We start from the raw sequence: 16,178 nt of genomic DNA on the forward strand, positions 1-16,178 counted from the left end.
AATCAAGAATAAATATTTACATAAAGGTAAGAAACAACATTTTCTGAAGGTCATAAATGCAAGTTTTCTACACCAAATAATCACAGAAACAGCTAATTTATTTACAGTATCTACAACAATAAGGCAGGAATAAAGGATGACAAGTGCAGAGCTTTGTCACAGTGTGTTGCCTATGAGACTGAAAGGAGACTTGCTGGAAGTCCATCTGAGTAAGACTAAGGAAGTATGGACAGGAAGCAAAAGGCCTTAGCCAGGCAAGTAAAAAGAAAGTAAAAAAGAAGATCAAGTTGAGACAGAAGCATAGCAGAATTAGGAACAGCACCGTTTGAAACAGAGTCAAAGTGGAAGAATTTGATAAAATTCATCCTAGAATACTAAAAATTTGTGAATGTAAATTAAGAGCCCAATTGTAAACATATTTGAATACATCTGTCATAATTCATTTTAGTGTTGTACAGTGCCACATGTCAGTATACTGGAACCATCCCAAGTCCAATGGGATGCAACTATGCACCACATAAGATCATGGAAAAATGTAATTTTGGCTCTGAAAGGTGTTTTTGATAGGATGGTCTCCAAATCCCAACACTGTCACTTTGTGCTTCCTTTCTCTACTACACAGGTTGCTTTTGAAAAAGGGTGGAAGTGACAGATTACAACCTTCAACAAAGAGCACACTGAAATAGGGTCAGTGAAGCAAGATGTTCTCACTGACCATCCAACCACAAACTGACTTGATATGCAGTAGTTACTTGGAGGTTTGTAACATACATTGAAATTCGCTTTTCTAGGAAGAAAAAAAAAAACACATTTGGACACCTTCAGATTATCTATCTAACTTTAGCTTTGTTTGGTATAGAACATCATTCTTCATTTTGCAGAAAGTCTGCAGCAGCAACTAATATGGAAAATTAAAGATATTTTGTAAATCTGATATATAAATCTGTGGCGTATAGAGTACACAACTTTTCTGTTCTTCACCTATAATTAGACTGAGGTTTAAAAATCATCTGTAGGATCCCTATCATGCACACAGCTGTGTACATACCTACATTTCAGCAAGAGAGCTTTTTATTTTCACTTTCGATTATGTTTATTGGGGAAGATGAGCAAAATTCCAGCTGTATTATGAGACTCTTGTCTTTCAAACTGTCCTTCCATTTAAACTGAAAATGCAAAGTGTTGCAGTAGAAAATATAAGGCAAACAATTTTCTTGAGAAAAAAACTTGCAGAATATAGATTGTTAGATTCAAGGAAAGGTCATTCACTATCTTTCAGATATGAAAAGTTAAACAGAATGTATACTACAGCTTGGTAATTCTGCTGTTGAAATTCTGAAGGAATATATTATGGTTTATGTAGATGTTGGTAGCAGCAGGAGAATGAGGATCAGTAGCGTATTACCTTCTACAAACACAGGATATAATCTTTGCCTCAAAGAGCTTACTATGTGCACAGACAGAGACACACTAAGATTAAGATCAGAGGTCACAATACGTAAGCAAATAAGGCAGAGTGAAGTTAGGATATAATTCATAAGTCATTTAATACTAGGAATATTCTTCTGATATTTCTATTTTAATAGTGATATGGCACGTAAGATTTCTGTGGCATAGTAAGACCTGTAGTCAAAGGCTCCTACAGAGGTATATCCATAAAAAAACAATCAAACAGAAAGAAAAACTCCACTAAAATAGAAAACACTGAATGATCTCAGGAAAGGGTGGGTCAAACTGAGTTTAAGATAAGCAACTATTGATTCCTTAATATTCCTCTTCATCTCCTAAGCAAGAAAGTTTATTTGGAGAAGAATATGCGCACAAGGGACAGACACAGCTGTCATATGATTGGAAAAGCAGGAAGAAAAAAAGTTTTCGTCATTAAATAGCTTCCTTTGAGTGAAACAAAGGTGAAAGTTCAGTTCTTTCAGAGGTAGTCTGGTGCTGTTATTATTGTGACCTCTAAGGACACACAAAAACTCTAACACTAGCCATGGTAACAAGGAAGTACGTGAGTATTTGTCTGCAATGATGTATGTACTTTCCTAATAAGTGCAACTGCAACTTCAGCCACAACTAACTTCCATTAACAGCATGTATCCAGGTGGATTAGCACAGTGTCAGTCTGATTATTGGAAGTACAAACATTTCTTGGGGCTGGACCTACAGAAACACTGCAGATCCATGCAGATCACAGGACTTCTCCAGAGCCCCATATCTGGTTCACTGTCACACCCAGACTCATCCCCCCCAGTACCTGGTGCTCCTATGCTCTCCCCAAAGCATTTATGTACTACCAGGGTGCTGTTCCTCTTTTCCCTAAAGCCTTGACCTACACTGACCCTATGATTATAGTATCCAAAACAAACATATGAGCAAATATAAAAACTTGAACTCTAAGGAATATGAATTCAAGGAAAATGAGGGATGTGAAGAGATTATTACTTCTCTTTTTACATTTAAGATGTTTGCATAGATTCCAGTTGGCTCAGTGCAAGATGCAGCACCATGCTCTTTCCGGATAGCTCCTCTCCTCAGTGGAAACTCCTGCGTTTTCAACATTATATGCATCCCATATAGATGTGGGCTCAGACCAGAATAAAATAAAAAGTGAATTGCTCAGCAAATAGAACATGGAAAGTTTGAAGGGACCCACAAGGATCACAGAGTCTAACTCCTGGCCCCACACAAATGTTAATACTGTATCTCATATGCCATTTTTTTTGTCCTGTAATTCACTACATGAACCTTAGTACAACAAACAAACAGAAACAAAACATTTCTAATTGTCATTCACAATAACACAATATTCCGTTGTCACCTCTCTGTTGGCAGTAATTTAGTATAGCTTGCTGGCATTTTAAAACTTGTGGAAGTGTTAAAAGTGCACATGTAAATTGTAAAAATACTTCGCAAAGGCTGGAGAAATCCAGAAGTCCATCACCAGTACTACAACAGGAAACTGTGTGCCTGTTAAGAGTCTTTCAACAGGCTTCGCACTTGAGAAGTGCTGGCAAGCAGCCAGAAGCAGCACGTACTATTATTTCCCTAAAACCACATAAGTATAAACTCCTCACAGAGATGAGCACTGAAGGCTCCCTCAGCATCAGGTAGATAATTTACTTAGGCAATTCCTCACGAATTTGCAAAATGTTGTTTATAACAGCAGACTAGTAGTAGTCCTTAGAAGCACTTTTTCCCAGTAGGAATATGGTTGAAAATATGGTTGTCAAAGCCCCAGGCACAGCTGAGTCTGTCAGATATTTCGGCAGGTTTCATCTCTGGGGAGTTGCCAAACATATCAGGGAGCATATGGACTCTGCATCTCTATTGCAATGCACTTGTCCTTTCTGCACCATCATTGCATGCAATCCAGCCTAAAAGCGACTTCTCATGAGCCTCTGTCAATAGCCACATCTTCCCTCATTAACTATAATTTGGCCTACACTGTGAGCACAAAAACAGCTATCTCCATAACACACACATGTGCATTGCAGGAGGCAAACCTCTCCCCTGCTCCGGTATTTTCTACTCCTAAAGGGCATAGTCCCAAAAGGGAGTTCCGTATCGACCCCAAACCACTTTAGTTCTTCGGGGGTTCTCCCTCTCCCGTCCCCTCAGCACCGCACAGAGGCGGCTGCCCCCGCCCAACGCCCACTACCCCAGGGGGCGCCGAGCCCCGCGCCCCAGCCCCGCACCGCGCCCTACCTCCGCTCCGCTCCGCACCGCCCCGCGGCTCCCCGGTTACCAACACGACGCTCCGCCCGCCCCGTCGCGAGCGAGCGAGCGAGCAGGTGCGCGGTTGAGAGGGGTAGGGGGGTGATGGGGGGAGGCCTAGGCGGCCGCGGGATGCGGGGTTCTTTGCGTGTGCTGGAGTGCCGTGCCCTTGCGGCGTTTTGTGCTGTCACTTCTCCTCCTCCCCCGGGCTGCGGCCCGCCCCCCCCTCCCCGCAGTGCTCGGCTCCCGCTGTTCTTGCGCGCATCGCAGGGGGCCCCGCCCCGCCAGCAGCACGGCCCCGGTGGCGGCTGCTTCGGGCCCTATGCCGGGCACGGAGCTGAGCACCGGCCTCCAGCTCCTTCCAAACAACCGCAAGCGTGTGCTTAGCCATGAGCCGAAAAGACTTCCGAGAATGGCTGCAGCGAGATATGGCTGCTCTTCTCTATCTCTGCTCATCGCTGTCTCTGCTCATGTTTCTGTGTTTATTGCTATGTTACCTCGTGCTCCGGAGAGCATCATCCCCGATGTGGACTCTGGCGCATCGTGCGTGAGGCAGGAGCTGTGCCGGCAAAGTGGGACACCAGCACTTATATAACAGCGGCAGGACAGAAATACTCTGAGGGATGGCAACACTCTGCCGCTGCCGAGCTCAAACCACACTAGCTGTGCAACAGTGCTTACACCACCAGGTTAAAACGTCTCTGGTTGTTCAAAAGTCATTGCACAAACCAGAGGCTTTGGTTATGCGCTGTGTCTTCATCTTTATTGTTAAGGTTGGTACCATGCAATAGATGGGGGATTATTATTCTTCTTAACTAATCATTATTTGCATCATTTGGAAAGCAAAAAGCTCATCCATAACCAAAATGGAGAAGTTGGGAGGAAAGTTGTTTATGTACCTTTTAGTTCTTTTCTGGCAGTGCTGCAGTGGTTCTGCAACATTGGCATGCAGAGTGTTTACTGAGTGGATGGAAGAAATCCATGTGAGGCAGCAGAAATTACTCAGCATCATCCCCTCCTTCAGTGCTAGTCACGTTAAGATTGGTGCTACTCGTGTGATATGAACATTTGCTCTTGTGGGACCAATCCTCACACAATGTGCAGCTACAGATCACACACTTGGAGTCAGGTTGCTAGTAGACATAGCAGGAGCTGCAGCAAGTACTCTTGTGAATCAGGGATGTATGTATCTAGGTCACCTCCAGTCATCCACAAAAATCCTCTCTTCCTGACAATGAGTGTAGCCAGGCATATTGGCCCTTAAATTACTCTCTTTTTCAGTTGTGGTTTTTTTTTTTTGTTTGTTTGTTTGTTTGTTTTTCAGTTGTTAGTGGTGGTGGTGGTTTTTTGCACGTTTGCTTACAAAGATTTTTTTTCTTATCTCTATTGATTTTCCTTCTCCATCTATCCTCATGTCAAATGCAGCACTGAAGCAAAGGAAGTAGAAACTGACATGCCTCTGAGTTTCCCCTTTCCACTCACACCTCTTCGCTGAGTAAATTCCTCATTTTGCTTTCTCTTTCAGAAAATATGATTTTATTTTAGCTTCCTAGCTTAAGGGAATCAGTATTGACACAAGAGAGAACATAATTTTCATGACTAAAGCTAGGTGTGCTTTTTTTACTCTAACCTTACTCTCATTTGAAGCAATTTAATCATAAAAGAACTTGCTAGTGTAGGTTTTCTTCATTCTCAAAACTGCAGCACTATGCACTGCATTATCTCTTAAACCTTTGGCTAAAATTACTGAGGTACAATTTTTATATATTTTTTTTCTATCAGTTACATCAAAAACCCACAAAAACCTTACTGATAGCTGTAGAGTTACTCTGACTTTAACATTTTAAAAAGATGTGGTTTATTTCAATCTCTTTCTCTTTGCATATTACCAGAATATAACATTACTTCAGTTCTCCCTGCTTGTTCTCACATGAATGATCACCTCCAGCTGTTTGCAGAGCTGGAACCCACCTTGTGCAAAAGATATATTTCAGTCATGAGTGGTGGTCATTGCAATCTTCACTGCATTTATCAGATTTTCTTTTTCTTTTTGCCTGAAGAAAACTATTTTCATTATCCTGTCGACAACGTATCATTATCATATTTGTTCTTTAAATTGTTAGAAATTACATACAAAAACTTTTGCCACCAGGGTGTTTCTGGGTAGCCCTGCTGGAAGAAGAGAAGATTATATTATATTCCACTATGAAGTTGATCGTGTTAAATGTTAACCATTTATATTAAATAAGGATCCTTTGTTTGATGTAGACTCTGATTAGGATGAGAAGCAAATATTACTTCCACCATGGAGAAATAAATAAAATAAAAGAATATATAGTGACATAAGTTTTCTACCATTTCCAAAGCAGGTTACTCAGAGTGTGACACACTGCACAGAGCCCTCTGTTAGGACTGTCCCAACTAAGGATGAACAGAAGCCAGACATGCTGCCCAAGTGGACAAGTCCAGTTCTGTGCTGAAGGATACTATCCATCCTCTGACAAGTCCATCTCCTGTGTACTATGATGAAGTGTTACAAATTGTGGTGAAATAATACAACCAACATCACAAAACCTGACATGTAACTGTCCTAGTTCTGTGTAATGAATGACACAGAATCTCTGAGTTCTACTGCTTTTAGTTGAGATATAAGATCATTGGCTCTGGAGAATTCAGGGCAACTTCCCTCTGGAGTGAAGTACTGCCTCAGAGAAATTAAAACAATATTTTGTTATGCTTCACCACTGTATCATTTCATTCTGGTCACCAGACTCCAAGAAACACCTAAGCCAATTGGGGAGATTCAGAGGAAAACAGTGAGAATGACTGTAGGAAGGTCTAGAAATCAGAGCCCTCCACTAAAGAAGACTGAAAAAAACCTGTTTAATTTAGAGAATAGAGATTGAAATTATGGGGAAAAGCATTCAGAACCATAGAGGAACACTATGAAAGGAAGGGAATGAGCTCTTCTCAGTGTCCACAGTGGAGAAGTCAAGCAGCAGTGTGCTCATCTTGCAGCTGGTGTGGTTGTCATCTCAGAACAAAAAGTTTTAGGAGAAAATAAAGCATTGTACTACATAACATACTGAGAAAGTGAAATCTGCATAATGTATTAATTACTGAATAGACTGGAAAGCATTACTATTTTATATATGTTTTATATATATTTTAATATATATAAATATTATATTAAAATATAAATAATAACAATAATAATAATAATGAAATAATATATATATATATATTAATATATATATATTTAAATATGTTTTCTGGCTGCATAACATGATATCTCTTTCAGTGCTTTGATCTCTTCTGAATCTGTTGCTGTGATTCTATGAAAGTTAAGACTGGTTTGAGGAATGGAGCTCACCCTTTTTGCAGGTTTTGCAGCAAGCAAATGTTGCCACTTCCTTCCTGCCCTAAACTGCCACATATTATCAATGTGCAATGTTAGAAAATTGCCAAATGCCTCTTGAGAGATGTGTGCATTTCTGCACGCCATTTTCATGAACGCTGTAAAGTATAAACATACAATAGTAACCATCTGATTTTTTCTATGTAAAGGTTCTTGTAAAGTTTGTTTTTTTATATTTAAATGTGAGAAAACTTGAGTGAGAAAACTATGAGAGTAAATAACAAATAAGCCTGGAAGCCACAGCCCCCCCTCACACCCTTTCAAATATGGGCTGTACCAAATTACAGATAGTGTTGCAACAGACAACCTAACTTTAATGGTATTGTGCTAGAAGGCCTGAAAGTAACAGGATAAGACTGTACAAAAGTGAGCTGGGCATAGACATTCATAAAACATATAAAAACTAGCATATAACAGTGTAAGGTAAGTTCTCGTAAGTGAAATTATCAATCTCCTAACAGCTTAGAGATTCCTAATTAGGAATTAAAACCATGTAAATGTACAGAATGAACTCAGCCTAGCACACGGCAAGAACTGAGCCAAACCAAATAACATTAAAAATAAATGTCAGTCACCTCATTGTTGTCAAGAGACTCATATCTGTTTGAAATGTATTGCTGTGCCATTGTTTTGGTTCACACATTACGCTAAATTGGAAAACATTTCTAAAAACTCAAAATACTACACCAAAATAAGAAATATGTACCCCCCTACTACTTAAAACAAAACTAAAAGGCTCTTTATAAAATATTACAGACACTGAAAATCTAAAAGTGTGTACTGTTAGGAGCTGCCAAACTCAGTATCTGCATAGTACCAGATCTGGCATAGCTCCCTTTAAGTGTGAGCTCCCCAGGCCAGAGCCCTAGTCCTGCTGATACAGATGCTCTTACACACCCTGATGTATTCACACACCCCAATACATACATGCACCCCAATGCGTGTGCATATGTGTACATACATGTATACACAGCATTGTCTTCCATAAAAGACTGGCCCTGGTGTCTTGAGATGAAAGCAACTGCAACTGTTCCAGACCCATGGCCTTACCACAAGATGATCCCCAGATCTCACAGCCCCCCCAGTAGTTGGATGGGATCCCTTCAAGTATTCAGCTCTCAGATCCTTGGTCTCTCCAGTGTCCAACCCAGGCCTCATTATTTGGCTCCTGGGCCTCTTTTACTTGCTGGCTGATGGAGTTCAGTGTTAATCATTACACACATCGGCATTCACATCCACACACACTATTCACATTCTTGTCTCTGCAGGTGCTGGCAGCAGAATTGAACGTTACCTAGTGGCACCGAGTCTCACTCCATCTGCTGGCATGCAGACCTCCTTACATACCCATGCAAACAGGATAGGAAGCTTCTCACCAGGAAAACAGCTAGACGAGGATTTCAATTAGGATAGACCGTGCTGATCAGGTTCAAAGGATGGACAGACAGGTGCTCTGACCATGATTCCTCACTTTTCCACCCTTACTTCCTATTCTAGGCATCCTTGAATTTCTTGAGTTTCACTCACCTGAAGAAAGCATGCTCCCTGTGTCTGAAAGGTGACCTAGGGAAAGCCTGTCCCATTGGCTCTCCTGTTAGCCCATGGAAGCTGGGCATTCACTGGATTGTTGGTTTCCTATAACTGCTGACTTGCCTCCAGGTTTCTGTGTGTTGTGATGTACCTTTATGCACATAAAATTATTTCACACACATATGTCACAGTATCAAAGAATAGTTCAGGCTAGAAGGGACCTCTGGGTCCACTGTGTCCAGCCTTTGCTTAAGCACTTGCACACAAAGTTGGTTGCCCATCCTCAAGGAGATTCCACAGCCACTCTGGGAAGACTGTACCAGTGCTCCATTACATGCACAGCACAGAAGTACTTCCTGGTCTCCAGGAAGAACCTCATGTGCTTCAGTTTGTGCCCACTGCCTCTTGACTTGGCACTGGGCAAAACTAAAAAGAGCCAGGCTCTATCTCTATTGCATCCTCCCACCAGGTATTTATATTTATTGATTAGATGTATGCTTAAAAGTTCAGATCAAATATTTTAGAAGTAACTCTGGTTTAACTTGAACAGATAGCACAAAGTAAACGTGAGCAGATAGTGCCACCGTATGGACTGTAACACAAAGTTCCTTAGTGCCAGACTAAAAAAAAAAATGCTGAAGGAACAGACAAAGAAACTCTCTACTAGCAAAGCTGAAATTATTTGGAATTTCCTTATATTCAAGCAGAGACAAGATGTCTTTGTCAGCTGTGCCTCTGGACAGCACTGGGCAGGACTTCAGCTGAAGAACTTGTAACAAAACTCAAACATGGATGAATATCCAATTGGGAAAATTATAGTGAGTCTGGTAAATGAATTAGACAGAGGAACTAACCCTTTATTTGCAGAATAACTGAGTTTACTTACTTGTTTGGTAATGTATGTGGGAAGAGAAAGAGAATTAAGCTAAGAATAAGAAATATAAATAATTATTTATCTGAAGCTCTCTACTACTATAAAACATCTATTCTTCCTTGTAAAAATAATAAAAAATACTGAAATCACAAACTACGCCAGCAGTCACAGAAAAATGCTCATTTGGAGACTGTGGAAAAAGAGTAACCTACTAGGAATAAAGAGTTGAGAGGCAGCTTAGAGTCATTAGAATTTGTGCATGTGCCTCATAATGTCTAATCTGAAAGGGCATTTGAAAGGAAATGGATAGAGAATAGGGGATTTAAAAATGAGCAGAAGTTTGAGATGCTGCCTGAGACAGCTGCAGCATCTGACAGGAATAAATCTAACATTTCCAAAACATGAGAAGAATAATGAAATCAACAATTACTCCTTAGGAAGATATTATTTTTTCTTAACAACGATTGTTTTGTTCTTTGTTTTTTTTTAATCTTCATAATTTTGTTTCACTTGTTCCTTATTTGTAAACAGCAGTCAATGAGATTTATATGAGAACTTAAAGTGTGTTTCTGATTGTTATGGTTCAGAGAACAATTTCATAAACATGGCAAGAAATTATATGTAGAGATGGAAAGCACAAAGAATTTACTCAATTGTATCTCTTTAAAAAAACACCAATTTTTGAAGATACACAAAGTTTCCGAACTACTGAGGTTGGCAGTGAAGTACTTCTCATCCAGTCCCTCTTGTTCTTCCCTTCTTCCAGTCTTCTACAAATGTGCCCTTTATCCATTTTTTTTCCCTAGACTTTTACATTCTTCACTTTCCTAAAATTCCCTTTCTGTTTTGTCCTTCATTCTCCATCTCATGTTTCATGCCCATTACCTTCTTCAATGTCATATTTTGTGCATATTCCTTTGGCAGTGCTGTTTACCTGTTCCCCTTTGTCACTGCTTAGCTCAGTTGGAGAAACACAATAAACACAGCTGTCAGAACTTCACAAAAGCAGCTCCTATGACAGTTTATTGGATCCACCTACCATGACAGTTATAGCAAAAGAAGCAGAGAGACTGAGGAAAAGGATTGCCAAGAGACACTGGTAGATCAGCCTCTGACTTATCTCCCCTCTCTACTCCCACATTTTACAGATACTAAGGGGATTAGGAAATGTGACTATCGTTCCTTCCACCCTACTTCATGTGGAAGGAGAAGAGAGAAGTATAGAAAAGTGTCTCTCTTCCTAGCCCAGGTAGACTTAGAAAAGATTCAGTTGAGACTTGCTACGCGATTTAGGATATTTTTAAAATAGAGCTGTTAAGTGAGGGTGAAATGATTCAGGTGTTCCCTAACATCCAACCCCTCCTTGTCTTCTCACGTTTCCTTCATCACCAATTACTCAGTCAAACTGTATGTAATAAATTTGAAATTATTACAATTTGCAATAAATCACACCCCATAAGGTTATTCTTCCATTAGAGCTCCAATTTCTGTGATCTTAAAAAAGAGTTTCCTGAAGGAAACTCGGGTTCCTGAAGGAAACTCTGGTTCCTGGTGTTGACACAATATCCACTGTCACTGCCATTATGCTTGAAGCTTGAAGTCTTTATTTTCTGACTTCTATACTGACTTTGTTACAAAAATATATGAATGAATTACAAAAAGAAATTTAAATATTTGAAATCCATTAAATATTTAAAAAGCCAAATGAGCCACTGTAAGCTGCATGTGAGAGAAAGAATTTATCCAGGTTCTTTCTTGACCTCATTTTGAATATATCATAAATTCATTAAGAAAGAAGTTGCCATTGCTGTGCAATGAATTTTATCAGATATTTTGGCCTTTTGATGTTGACTGGTAGTACCAGAATTTCTTCTGAACAACACGTGGATTCTTCTATGAGAAATCCATAGTTTTCATCATGATTATTTTCATCCATCAGCAGGAAACTCTGTGCCTGTCTTTCCAGAAAAGAAAAAAACACAGTAAGTTTTATATTTTCTATGAGAAGCTGCAACATATACAGAGTTTTTAAGATGACATTGTTAAAAATAATATTAAAACTTTTGTTAAAACAATGCACATTTAAAAGTTTTATCAAAGCAAAGTACAGCAGAATAGAGAAGAAATGAAAAACAAAGGCACCCAAACCTCACATATACAGAAGAAGACAGGAATTTGACTAAGAATAAAACACTTTTCTAATTGATAGATCAAATCTAAAAAAGAAATAAGATTTTTAATTGTCCCATATAAAGGCCAAGAAGTACCAAAGGAAAAACTTTGCTTCTTCAAAATTTCTGAACTATAGGCTACTCAACTTTTGTCGTTAACTATCTTTACCCACTGTTTTACAGTGGTATGTCTTATCCTGAAGGTGGCTGCATTTCATGTGCATATACAATCTTGCAAACTATGACTCATCCACCTCTACAATGCCTGAATGCTTTTTCCTTTCTCTGGATGTCTCCTATGTTCAACTCTGTCAGTGTAAATTAGTCAGTTTCAAGATTGCAGCTGTTCTACACTGTAATATTTATTTCAGGAAAATACCATGCAACAACACAAAATGTGGTTAAAATACATAACAGTAATTATTCAGTAAGCATGCACATCCACTAAGACAAAAAGTTCCCTGGGGGGAGCCTTTCTAGCTATCTCATTGCTTGGGTTAATGTCTTCTATCTAGAGAGAAATGATGTGCTTGGAAAGGCAAACATGCTTTTGGAAAAGTCCTTCTCTTAACAAAAATCTCTCCTAATTATCTCTCTCCAAACTCCACAAAATTAAGATATATAACTGCAAGAGAATCCCACACAGCCCACTGATGATTCATATACTTGCAGTGTTCTCCTTTAAATTGCCAATGATGCCTTTTACAAAGCTGATCTTCCATATTTTGGGGGAGCTCTGGATGTTCAGATGCCCAGAACTGCTGCAATAATAAGAAAGGGATAGGTGGAAAGAAAAAGTACTACATTATTTTGTCAAAGTCTGTAGCTGGGTAGAGAAATTCTCTGGAACTCTTGGGTATACTGAGAGAAATACATTTAAGACTTATCTTTTTGCTTCTGAAAACCTTTTGGCTGCTTCTCTGCTAAACAGAAGTGAAACAAACATCTTACTGTCAGCATCTTGTTTTTGCAGCAGTTGGTATTGGGCCCAATCTAACGAAATGCAGCTCAACATACATACAAAGTGAGGATGACAGAATTACCAGGCAACCAACCAGTTCAGTACTAATAATTTGCACAATAAAGAATGCAAATCACATAGACTTATTGTAATTTAATTGAACAGTTCCTATGTGCAACAGAGCTACGATGTAGACCAAGCTCTTTCTTGAGATGGTGACACTAATGTAGCTGTATTTCTCTGCATTCACAGCAAGTACATAATATCAAAAGGTGTATTGTCATACAGCCAGCACTTGGAAGTAGGCTATTTAGATTTGTGGAAACTGTGTTCAGTAGCAGGAAAACTAAAGAAATCCATGGCTTGATATGATTAAAATTGGAGCTACTGAAGATAGTAAATTCAAGCAGATTATCAGTCTTTCTCACATTATGAGCAACCCTTAAAAGAGGCAGTTTGTTGGGGGCAGGAATATTTTTCACCACTGGTCAAAGAACAAAAATTCCTGAGTTCTTTTGCATACATCCGGAAAGCTGTAAAACTGTCCAAGGACAAATATGAAGCTGCTGAAATATGAAACAATTAAAGGAAATCCCAGCCTAAATCATAATCTCTAGGTGGAAAGTGTAAGAAAAAGAAGTTTCACTGGATGCTCATTCTACTCTTTTTCATTGTCTATTTTTGGTGAACTCTGCTTACTTTGGAAAAAAGTATTTTGTGGATTCGGTTAAGAGAATTCAGCGCAAATACCTGGGCCTCACTGAGAAGCATCAGTAACAGTAAAGCACCTGAAAAACTGAGAAGTGTTTTTCATCAAGGTGCTTTAAAATTCTGATAGAATGATCATTTCTTTCTGCCAGTAACAGATATATAATTCTGTTTGGCACAGATCGTAGTTAAGATCTGGATTCATTTTTAAAGGCTTCCTCATCATACTCAAGTATCATCACCATGAGCACAGGCTAGGCTAACAAGTCTGCCCCCTCTTTCCTGTAGCTCCCCTTTAGATATTGAGAGGCTGCTATCAGGTCTCCCTGGAGCCTTCTCTTCCCCAGACTGAACAGCCTCAGCTCTCTCAACCTCTCTTCTAAAGGGATCCCATCCCTGGGATCACTTCTGTGGCCCTCCTCTGGATACTTTCCAACAAGTTCATGTTCCTCTGTACAAAGAACTCTTCATCTGGACTCAGCACTTCAGATGATGTCTCACCAGTACAGAGTAGAGGGGCAGGATCATCCCCCTCACCTTTCTGGCCCTGCCAGGATATAGTTTGCTTTCTGTGCTGTGAGGGCACTTTGCTGGCTCATGTTTAGCTTCCCATCCACCAGTACTCCAAAGTCCTTTTCAGCTTTACTGTCCTCCATCCTTACATCCCCTGTCTTGTATTGATAGTGAGGGCTGCCATGACCCAGGTGCAAGACCTTGCACTTGGCTTTGTTGAATATGATGAGGTTCACTGCTCAAGACTGTCCACATCACTCTGGATGGCATCGTAGCCCTTAGGCATGTCATCCACAAACTTCATTTAAAATACTGTTTGGCACAATTTGTAGAGGTACACTTCAGATAACTTTTGGTGCTTTATCTCTGATCTGCTGCTCCTTACAGTTACCAGTAATATAAACTGTTTATTTCTGAGGAAAAAGACAGAACTTCCATCCAGTAATACACTATCCAGATATAAACTACCACACTTCTCACTGTTGCTGATTTTCCAAAAAGCATTAAAGTTGATATTTCATACACATGATGACATGGAAGACTGAAGTATTTGCATGTGTCAATTCTGAAAATAGCTGCTTTTAAGGTAAATGAAGTGCAGTATTTAATCTTGCTTCACAATGATCATCTCATTATACATATTTACTTAAAAAACAACAAAGAATACTCTTTTCATTTAACAGTTTGCAAAAATTCTCTTTTTTTAATACTTCAATCTCTTTTAGAGCAGCTAAAAAAGAAAAAAAAAAATAAATCTCTTTTACCAAGCTAAAAACACAGTATTTCCCAATATGTTTTATCTTGTTTACCAGTGCCTAAAAATCAGTTTGTTTTGCTCTTTTTCATTCAGATACCTGAATCAATATTTAGGCACTTTGCTTTAAGCACCAGCTTTGAAGGTCATTAGTATGCTATTAAATATCAGTGTACCTTTTCTAGGTGTTCTTTATGTCTATTTAACTTTCAAAAATTCATACAAAAATTGCTGATCGGTAAAATAATAAAGGTCAAAATCTTAAGACTTGAATATTCCTAAACTTTGGGGTTTCTTGATGAAAACATATCTAATTCTTTTTTTTAATTAATGGTCAAACCAAAATCTCACAGAATTCCTCAAAAAGCAGACATTTGAAATTCACCAGAGAATATTCAAGTTAACTGCCTTGAATATACATTTGGAGACTTGCATCCATTATCAGCTACATATTTAAGAAGGAAATAACTAAAATCAGGCTCTACAGAATTCACAGAATCACAGAATGACCCGGGTTGGAAGGGACCTCAAGGATCATGTAGTTCCAACCCCCCTGCCTGGCAGGGCCACCAAACATATGCCTTTACTAGATCAGGTTGCCCAGAGCCCTGTCCAACCTGGTCTTGAACACCTCCAAGGACAGGGCATCCACAACCTCCCTGGGCAGCCTGTTCCAGGGCCTAACCACTCTCCTAGTAAAGAACTTCCCCCTAACATCCAACCTAAATCTTCCTTCTTTTAACTTAAAACCATTTCCCCTAGTCTAGGGGGAATTCCTAGAATTGTTTAAATAAATGCAAATTCATACATTTTGTTGATTCCCATTCACTCTCCATTAATCCTGTAACAGTGTCCTCAAATATCTTGGTTATTGTTTTTAGGGGTGTTACTATTGCTATTTATTATTTTTAGCAGCAGTACTTACACATTCCAACAGGGATTTTACCACTACATTGTATTTAAACTATTCAAACAATTAACTCAATGCCTGTTTGTGTTCCAGGGATCTCATAATTTAGACTGGGGTGTGGAAAGGAAAAGAATTGGTAGAGGAATTTTAAAATACACTCATTAAAACAGCAGTACCTACTGCCTCACAAGTTCCTCAGAACAGCTGAGAGTCAATCAGAAATACTTAATGTTCATACCTTAAATCAGTGTACTAATGAAATGGTGTTATTTAAAAGCTTCTTTCACACATTTCTTCCTTATAGGAAATTACCATTGGATGTAAGTGCTTTGGAATATTTGAGAGAGGTTTTTTTTAATCATAGAAAAAAAGGAAAAGAGGGGGGGGGAAAAGGAATTTGCATTTTTCTGCCACCAAATATTTTGGGGTCCAGAAAGTTTCAGGGAAAGAGGAGATTTGGTATTGTTCTAAGTCAATTCACTCTGGCTGAGGAAATGACGAGAAGGAAACTATTTCTCTGTCTCGGGAACCATGTGGGGCTCCAAGATAAGGCAAGCACTTGCTAATTTGAGTCCACAAGCAGGAAATGTGATGCATCCATTTCCTTTCAGACAAAAAAAAA

At 39.2% G+C, this 16,178-nt stretch overlaps 1 protein-coding gene across 2 annotated transcripts in view; it reads right to left on the bottom strand.

Annotated features, from left to right (window-relative positions):
* SYNE1 (spectrin repeat containing nuclear envelope protein 1) overlaps nucleotides 1-4,362 on the bottom strand; it is a 280,905-nt gene extending 276,543 nt beyond the window's left edge. Inside the window, exon 1 of one of the 2 annotated variants that reach the window (XM_015858221.2) lies at nucleotides 4,215-4,362. The gene's annotated coding sequence lies outside the window, so the exon portion shown is untranslated. Of the gene's footprint in view, nucleotides 1-3,708; nucleotides 3,877-4,214 lie in introns of those variants that run through there. The other variant, XM_015858220.2, reaches the window with a different exon arrangement.
* Nucleotides 4,363-16,178: the final 11,816 nt, after the last annotated feature.

This window comes from Coturnix japonica, chromosome 3, assembly GCF_001577835.2.
Source record: "Coturnix japonica isolate 7356 chromosome 3, Coturnix japonica 2.1, whole genome shotgun sequence".
In the NCBI taxonomy this organism is placed as follows: domain Eukaryota; kingdom Metazoa; phylum Chordata; class Aves; order Galliformes; family Phasianidae; genus Coturnix; species Coturnix japonica.